General features: G+C 39.6%; 1 long non-coding RNA gene across 1 annotated transcript in view; it reads left to right on the top strand.

Annotated features, from left to right (window-relative positions):
- The window catches only part of LOC110483646 (uncharacterized), an 87,612-nt gene extending 78,829 nt beyond the window's left edge, over positions 1–8,783 (top strand). Inside the window, exon 6 of the long non-coding RNA XR_014957195.1 lies at positions 1,458–8,783. This is a non-coding gene — a long non-coding RNA (uncharacterized LOC110483646). The remainder of the gene's footprint in view (positions 1–1,457) is intronic.
- The last annotated feature ends 4 nt before the right edge of the window (positions 8,784–8,787 follow it).

Here is an 8,787-nt window from a genome sequence, read left to right as displayed (position 1 = left end):
TGCTTCAGAAGCAATGGCTATTTTTGAATGACTAAAGATTACAGCTTACTAAAAAAATCTTGTTTGATAGTCAATGGAAATGAATGATTCTTATTTTAATATGGTCTATAAAACATTGTACAAATAAAAATTCATCAGCTTGTCAGTGTGCTGTTCCTCACCTTCTCAATGCCTATGATCTTGTTTGTGTATTTTTCTGTAGCATTCATTCAGCTGAGGAATATCCTCTGTCTTCATGTTTTATACAAAGCAAGTGGTGCCTGCTAACTCTTGGTGGACAGGTTTCTGGTTTAGTCTAAAGGTTCTTTTAAAAGAACAATCATTTCTTTGGCAAACTGGGACAGAAGCAAAAGAGTGCTTGAAGGTAGAAGTAGGACTTTGGGTCTTCCCAAAGATTAGCTGGGGATCAAAAACACATAAAGCACCATAAACCAAATCCATTATTCTTGTTTTAGAAGATTATGATGCTCTTTCACTGGATGGTGCATAAAGCCCTTATGATTGGCATCTATAAAAATGGATCTTCATTTAGTTTAGTGGAATTCAGCAAAATGGCCTAAAAGACAACACTGAGCAAGATGAACCAACTGCCATCAACAAGTACTTGGGGAATTCAAACAACATTTTACAACAAGGGATAATTAATTATGAATTAATTAGAAACTACACCATGTAGTTGAATGTGCATAAATATGGCACACAATGATTCTGAGAATGCTCACTGAAATACCCCTTTAAATTATTTGAATTTTGTGCCAAGTGGCATGTAAGAACTTTGAGACTGCTTCTCTAGACATGCAGGATTTTCAGGCAAACATTATTCTGATTTCCCAAAAAGAAACATTTTACATCTCTTACTGCTCACTGAATAAAAATTTTGTTCTTGTTTCTGAAAGCATTTATGTAAGAGTTTTGTAGGCATACAGGTAACAATGTACACAAGGACTGTTTTTATCTCAGACCCTGAGAAATGGTGTATGCTAATTCTAGAGCAATTTATTTCATCCCAGGTTTGGTACATCTTTAAAGTTTAATTTTCCTCTTTCAAGTCAGCTTTGGAGAAACATGTAACTGCAGTTGTTTTGATACTTCACTAAGCATCAGATTGAAAAGAGAAAGAGCACAGATCTAAGAACATTAAACTAATGTTTGACACTTCCAATAGATGTGTGTAAAATCTGAAGAATGTACAGCAACAGACCACTATGATGCTAAAGGAGGAACATAAAAATATACAAGCCTGAGTTGTGTTGATAACTGAGCTTGAGGAATGTGCATTATGTCCTGAGCTCTGACAGCTTTAACTAGACAGGAAAACACAAGCACCTTTTCTCTGATAACAGTTGGTGCATTGATAGTCTTTACTGACCTTATCTGAAGAATAATAAATGCTTCAGTTCCTCATTTTGTCCTTATTGCGTTTCTTGGTCGATTTTTTATTTCCTTTGCCTTTTTAGTGTCAGATTCCTCAGATAATCAGGAAAAAAACCACAACCTTTCGACCTGCACTGGAGGGTTGACTGAGAAAACTGGCAGCAAGACACCTTCTAAGTGCTCTGTGGATTAAGAATGGGCAGGCATTTTATAAGGCCCTGTGAAGTGGTGGCTGTGTTAACAGTGATGTCAGAGGGATGCAGAGCAGTTACCCCTGCCAAGGTAAAACCCTGCTGTGCTACAGATGCCAGAGAAAGTGATGTGTACCAGTCCCAGGGCTGGAAGTCTGGTCAGGTGGATGCTCCTCCCTAACCAGGACACGCTGTTTCCTGCAGCTGCAAGCAGCAGGAGAGTTTATAGGAAACAAACTTCCTAGAAACCCCAAGATAACCTCAGAAACATAATGAACTAAATAAATGCGAGTGTTTGTCCTACATGTAGCACCTTCAAGTTGGCTGGACTGTTCAATTATTGATCAAGAGGAAAATGTCACAAAAAATGTCAGACCAAAAGCCTTTTGCTTTCTCAAGGATAACGTGTGGAGGTTTTTAGGTCAAATTCCAAAGGACACAGTGTTAATCATACTGTCTTCAAGAAAACCAAATACTTACTAATAGTTTCATTACTTTTACTGAATATAAAATAGAGACTAGATATTCTCCACAGTATGTAATCATAGATTTTATTTTTTTTAAAAAATTGATCTTTAGCAAATAAAAATATTTTTGTATGGTTTAAAGAATGTTACTTCTTATTTAACACCATCCTTTGAATCAATTGCATAAAAGACCACAACAAATAGTCATAAAACAAATATAGATATTAAAACACATCATGGGCTCTTCCTATGTTAGCCTAATTCAGTTTCTTTGTTTACAAAATAAACATAAATATAAATATTTAATAAGTAGCTGCATAAGAAAAAGGACAAACTGTTATTATTGTGAGAATGCTGAGCATTTTGGAAACTATCTTTTAAATTACAACTTTCTCTTAGCTTGAGCTAAGGTCTTTTTTCATAAAGGAAAAAGTCATAGTACATTAATGGCAAATATCCATCAGGAAATAAGTCTAAAAGCAACTCAGGAAGTATATTGCTCTGAGAAAGATGGCTTTGCATTTGTGCTGTGTTTATAATAAGCTCTATTCCAATATCTTGAAAATAACAGTAAATATTTAACACAAGGAATATTTCATAAGATTGCAATAAATGTTTAATACAATGTAACTTTGCAGTACTTCAAAAACTTATTGCTACAAATATTTATCTAGAAATTTAATTAAATACATGTATAATCCATGAAATAAACTAGCTCAGCTTTGATTCAGCAAGCTGCTCTGCAGAAATGCAGAGGTATGTCCCCATGCAGCTGGTCTCTGTGTGTTTGAACTCCCAGCCCTCACCCTGATGGCAGATTCATCAGTGTCAGGGCTACCCCTCTTTTTTAACTATTCCTACACAAATTCACTGGCTAACAAAATCAGTCTCTGACTTGCCCAGTGTTGTACAGACTCAGGACTGTAACCTTTGCCTGGTATTCCTGGGTGTTAGCTGATCCCTTCTTGTACAGCCAGCCAAAATGGAATCATAATTGCATTAGCCTCTGGAGATGTCCTGCTTCTGGACTGCTTCCAGGATCCTGAATATCCAGCCTTCCTTCCCAAGGCTTCACTACTTGTGAAAGAAAATACACATCCTTTCATATGCTGGCACAGGGGTAAATTTCATTTATTTCCTGCAGTGGAAAGAATAGAGGGTGCATTGAACTGGGGAAGGGCAACTATAAATGCTGGTAGACTGATTTGGGGAGGAGATTCCAGCTGAAAATCACTCTATGGCTTTGCCTGGAACATGTGGCAAGAGCCTGTACCCTCTCGTGGTCTCAAGTAATTTCTGACTGGCCTCTGCACCTCCTCAGTCCATCCTTACCCCCAAACCTCACCTGAGCTCACCTGTGCTCCTCAGCCTGTGCAAGTTCTGCAGTCATCAGTCAGCCTTACATTCACTCATTTTGTCTGAAATTAAATGTCTTTAAAACCACAGGCAAGGGATTACTTTTGCATGGTTAGATTCCTTGTGGCCTAAAACACAAAACTTCTGGAATACTTTCCAGTAGTGCAGTGGTGCTGTAGGTCTGGAATAAAATGTTGGTAGGGCACCACTGCAGCTTTCATTAAAAGGACTTATCTATTGGCCAGCTAAAACACTCTCTACCTGAGCATCAGGACAAGAAGAAAACAATTCTGATAATTATTGATTTAATGCTGTAGTGGAAATACATTTCTGGCAATAACATGTTAATAAAGCAATGAACATTTCCTTATTTTTTTAAGTCATAGTGCAGTAGTGTGTGATCTCTTTGACCTGTTTTGGAATTATTTCCAGTGCAAAAAACCCTGGCTGTCTGGGAGAGGGGAAGTGAGGAAAAATAATGCAGGGAAGAAATTATCTGCAGCTTGAGTCTATTTGCCACTTGCTCTTTTGGAATCCATAACTTCATTTCCTGATTCTGTTTTTGTGGAAGTGGTTATAAAAACAAGTAAGGAAGAAAAGTATTGGCATTGTATGTGTTCATAACCAATAACTAAACCCATTTTCTTTAAGTCCCCTTTCTCTTGTATTAGTTTTAGCAAAACTTTATTACTCCTTTTGCTCTTTTTAATGCTGAAAACATGCTATGATTGAACAGCTAAAAATATAGAGCCTAATTTGACAAGTTGCAGTGCTGGGAATCTCTAATTTTTTCTATTGACGTGCTGCTAGTCAGGGTAGAAATAGGCCCTGAGATGAAATGGAATTGACTGATTTCACTGGGATTTGGATAAAACCTTCTGAACTGAACAGATAGAAAATGAGCATGTAATGGGAAAAAGAATCAAGATATTTCAAGGAAGAGCACTGCATGTTATTTCATAGTGGTGATCATTGCTTCCTTTTTCTTCAGCTAAGTAGCTGAGCACATTAGCAATGTGGCACTGGAGCCAAGTGTGAAGCTCTGGCATTTAACCTACTATCTACATGGTCTGAAAACAAGCTTAGGTCAAAAATCAAGGAGTGGTTTTCAAATTTTAAGGCCTTACATGACAAAATTACATTATGTTTGTACTGAAATAAATTGAATTTGTAGAGCTGGTTTTGGCAGGACAGCCTGAGATGGTGGGGACCTGCATGACCTGACCCAGCAATTCCTTGCATGAAGAGCCTCCTTGCTCAGGCTCCTGCCTCCCATCCTTTATAATCTACCCTGGAAGATAGATAGATACCCTGACTGCCCCTCAGAATTCCTTCAAACTGAGGGCTATTTGCAAGCAGAGCATCCTGAAAGTACCATCCCCTATAATTGCTTTTCAATCTGCACCCTTTTCTTAGTAGCCCATTTGAACAATCATCAGCATATACATGCTACAAATAAAGACATTTCTGAAGCCATATTTTGATGGTGCTGAATGAGCAGCCCTTAAGAAAAACCCACCTCTGTGTTGCTATGTGATATGCTTAGAAAAAATCAAATATTAAGTCAGACAGAGGGACACTGTATGCATAGAAAAGATTTGTATCACAGCTTGATAAACCTGAATGCATCTGGGGTTGAAGAACCTTAAAAAAACCCACTACTGCTGTAGTTTGGGCCATTAGTTATTCCATGCTGGGCTCTGAATTCTTGTGTGGAATACTTTGATAGAAACATTCCTTTCATTTTAATTGTGCACTGTTTGTCATAACAGCATGGGATGTTGTGAAAGCTAAAACTGACACTGTCAGATTAATAACTTTAAAAAGGTTTCTTTTACTTATTGTAAAAAAGGATGACCTTTGAAAATGCAAACATGAAGGCAAGTAAACAGCTTGTTAGAGGACAAATTTGGTTTAGATTTTTTCAGCTGACTTGGTGATCTGTTGTTGTTTATGTCTCATACTTTAGTATTTCTGCTCCTCAGCAGACTTTGTGTCCTGCACCCTGGCTCAGTTATTGTAGGGGGATGTTACAATAGATTTACCTGCATATTCTCTTCCCTGGTCCTCTTTTCTGAGTGGATCCATGCATTGTCTGTTTCTTGTGAGTTAGTCTGGCATTTTCCAAACACAGTGCATGGTGAAAAGGCATGAAAGCAAATCATATTATACCTGATGTATCACACCAATGCTAATTGCAGTGCAAAGGGAAGAGACATTAGGAGAGACACATTTGTAAGGAAAATATTTTCTCTAAACAATAATGTAGTGGCCTATGCCCATTCTACCTGTAAGGAATTGGGAATTTGGTTTTACTTCCTTGTGCTTCTGTTTAGGTAGGTGGCAATCTCAGTCTGAACAAATACAGGGAAAATGTTTACAAACCAGGAATATTTCCATCCAGATTAGCTTCTGGAGAAGCTGCCTTTTTCTGAGCAATGTTCAGAAATCTGGGGAGAGTCCTGTGTGCTACATCCATGGTAAAAGCTTGAAGAAAATCTGTGTGGAGCACTGCAAAGAGAGGATAAATGTGGACAATTTGTTGTGAATCTCATCTCAAGGTTAACAACGTTTCCAAAATGCCATCAAGTCTTCCTACAAAGAGCAAAGGTGCAACTGGTTGGAGGCAGTCAGTGTTGAACTGCTCCTGTCTCTGCTGCTTACAGACCACTTGTACATGTGGAATGCTGAGCCTGTGAATCACACATGTTGTTCTGGCATTCTTCTCCCCTGCTATCCTGAGATCTGGCTGGCTCATTTGAGAGCACTGGGAGGAGAGTCCTGGAAGCTTCCATCCATAACTCCAGGGCTCTGAGAGGGGTCCCTGGGACTGCCCTGCAGCTGGGGCTGGGCCACATTTGCTGGCAGGACCCCAGCGAGGCAGAGCAGACCCCACCAGCTGCTGGGGCTGGGATTTCTCAGCCATGTGGGACCTCACATCCCAAAGATGTGCCTGACAGTGGGATAGGTCATTGTGCTGACACAGCCACCAGCAGAGGAGGTGCTTAAAGGACCTGCAGAAGAGGTGACAGCTGTAGATAAGCACACAGACATGCTTCGTGTCAACAGGAACTGCTCATGGCCAAGCACTCCTGAAAATGCTGGGATGCTGCAGTAAGATGGCTGAATGGGTGCCAGAGCCTCTGCAAAATCAGGACTCCATTGTGAGGGCTGAGCACTTGTGCAGAGGCAGCCTGCAGAACTGGTGCAGATGGCCTGGCCCCCTCTCAGCAGGCACAGCTCACCGTTCCAAGGCCAGCAAGAGGGGCTGGGGGGCTGCGGGGACAGGAGCTGGCAAAGGACAGGCTGTCAGGTGCAGCAGCTGTCCCTGCAGGCACATGTGCCATGTCAGGATGCTGCTCTCTCTCTGAGCCAAGCAATGAACTCTAATTATATTTGCTATGTGTTGATTATCATGGTCAATCTTGTATTTTTGTTTGAGAGTTGTGTATTTCTGTTGTTCGAAATTGTGCCAGCTGCTGGCTGAAGAGATGAACTAAACCCACAGAATTAACTACAGCCACCTGAGAATACTAGAAATTCTCAAAGAGGTAACTCAACTGTAATATTGACTTTTATTCACTAAGAAACTATCTGATCCCAGATTCCCTAGGTTAAAGGAAACATAGTCTTCTCCTCCTTTTTTTCTTTTCAAACAATTTATTGATTGCCTCAGCCTTTTCTACCCCCTGAATGAATCCTTAGAGAAATGCTGTAGAATTTCAAATCCTATAAAAGCAAACTTGAGTACCTTCTAGGAAAAACCCCCAAAATTGTTGCACTTTTGACATGGTAAAAATGATAGTTATTGTCAGTCAAGTAACCTTGACTCTGAACCTAACTAGGAAATAGAAGCAAAATTTGGGTCAGCTTCCTCAAGAGCAAATCACTCCAGCAGGTACTGAGAACGTGGAAGAGAGATCAATATCTTATCCCAAAGGTTTGCAAATATAGATGCAGATGAACTGTTGGAATGAAGCCGTTGCACCCTGTGGATATTGTTTTGTGGAAAGTTAAAAAATGGAGTGTAGGAAACTAGCTTCAATAGTAAAGGCAACAAATACTATTTATGATTGCTGTGGAAAGACAAGCAATGCACTGCCTTGCCAAAAAACTTACTAGAGACAGGAGAAGGGCTGGCTAAGAGAACTGCAGGGGTTCAGCAGCACATTACCCGTGCCACGCCTGCTGTGGAGAGCACATCTCTGTCCTGCTCCCAGCTCTGGCACACAGGGAAACAAAGCCTGAACACACATCTGAACCTTCAGGTCACTGAGCCAATGTGGTCCAAGGTTTTGGTTAAATCACCTGTATTCCAAATGATTACACAGAATATTTTTGTAATAATTTAGCGTACAAAAATTTGAGTTCAGAAAGGACACTAAGAGGATTGAAGTGGTGGAACTTGGAAGAGAAGATTGGCACAAAAGTGGAAGTTCTTTATTAGACTTAGGTCTATGCTCTGATTTTCCAATATTCAACTAGGCAAAAGGAAAGATTATTTAAATATTTAAAGAATGAGAAATTTCCAGGAATCTTGGGGGTTTATTATATGAACGAATATGCTAAACTTCCACAAGATTATGCTGATGACTCGATGCCACCCAAGTATTTTAATTGGTGTAGGACACACTCTGTGGCAGGAGGGGTTCCAGAGGGAAAGGCTTTGAGGAAAAGGTCCCAGTCCAACTTGGAAAAAAGACAAATTCCATATCAGAGCTCAGCATGTGGAGTTATACCACTGCTGGATGTCCTAAGGAAATGGGCCCCTGTATTTTAGACAGTGGCACCTCCATAAGAGGTTTGGTCATAAGGTTCTGGTCACTGGAGTTTGCAGAAGATTATGGGAAGGGATTAGAAAAGAAATTATTAATTTTGCCAAGCTGTATGTGCTATTTTTGATCTGTGAGCTGTAATGAGTGGTAATCTATGTAGCTGAAGTAGTGGTGGTATATTTAATTATATCTGATTAAAAGCATTGAAAAGCTTAAACTAATAATTTTACCAAAAATGACCTTACCAGTTGGTTTTCCTATAAATCAGGCCTTAAAACTAGACCATATATGTAATTTTTTCCAGGTAATGTTTTGCTTAGCTTTCACATGGTAGTCTCTTCTAATATAAAAAGATGCTTTTCTAAACCTTGATGTAAATAATAAGCATCTGCTGTCCTAAGATTAACTCCTCAAACCTCAAACACAATGTCAGAGTGAGATTTTGTAGCTGATAGGTGAAATTACCGTGTACCAAAACTAAAATAACTACAGTTTACCTTACTTTTTGCAAGACAGGACCCTTCATGTGATAAACTGTGTTGTTCAAGAGTCACAGGTACTTCACTGCCTGAAACTGCTCTGACCTTCCCTTGTGCTCCCCTTCAGGAGTTAATCATCAGAGCA

The sequence above is a fragment of the Lonchura striata genome, chromosome 9 (assembly GCF_050655825.1).
Source record: "Lonchura striata isolate lonStrDom1 chromosome 9, ASM5065582v1, whole genome shotgun sequence".
Taxonomy (NCBI): Eukaryota; Metazoa; Chordata; class Aves; order Passeriformes; family Estrildidae; genus Lonchura; species Lonchura striata.
The sequence above is the reverse complement of the archived record's forward strand: the minus strand, read 5'-3'. Positions and strand labels throughout refer to the sequence as shown.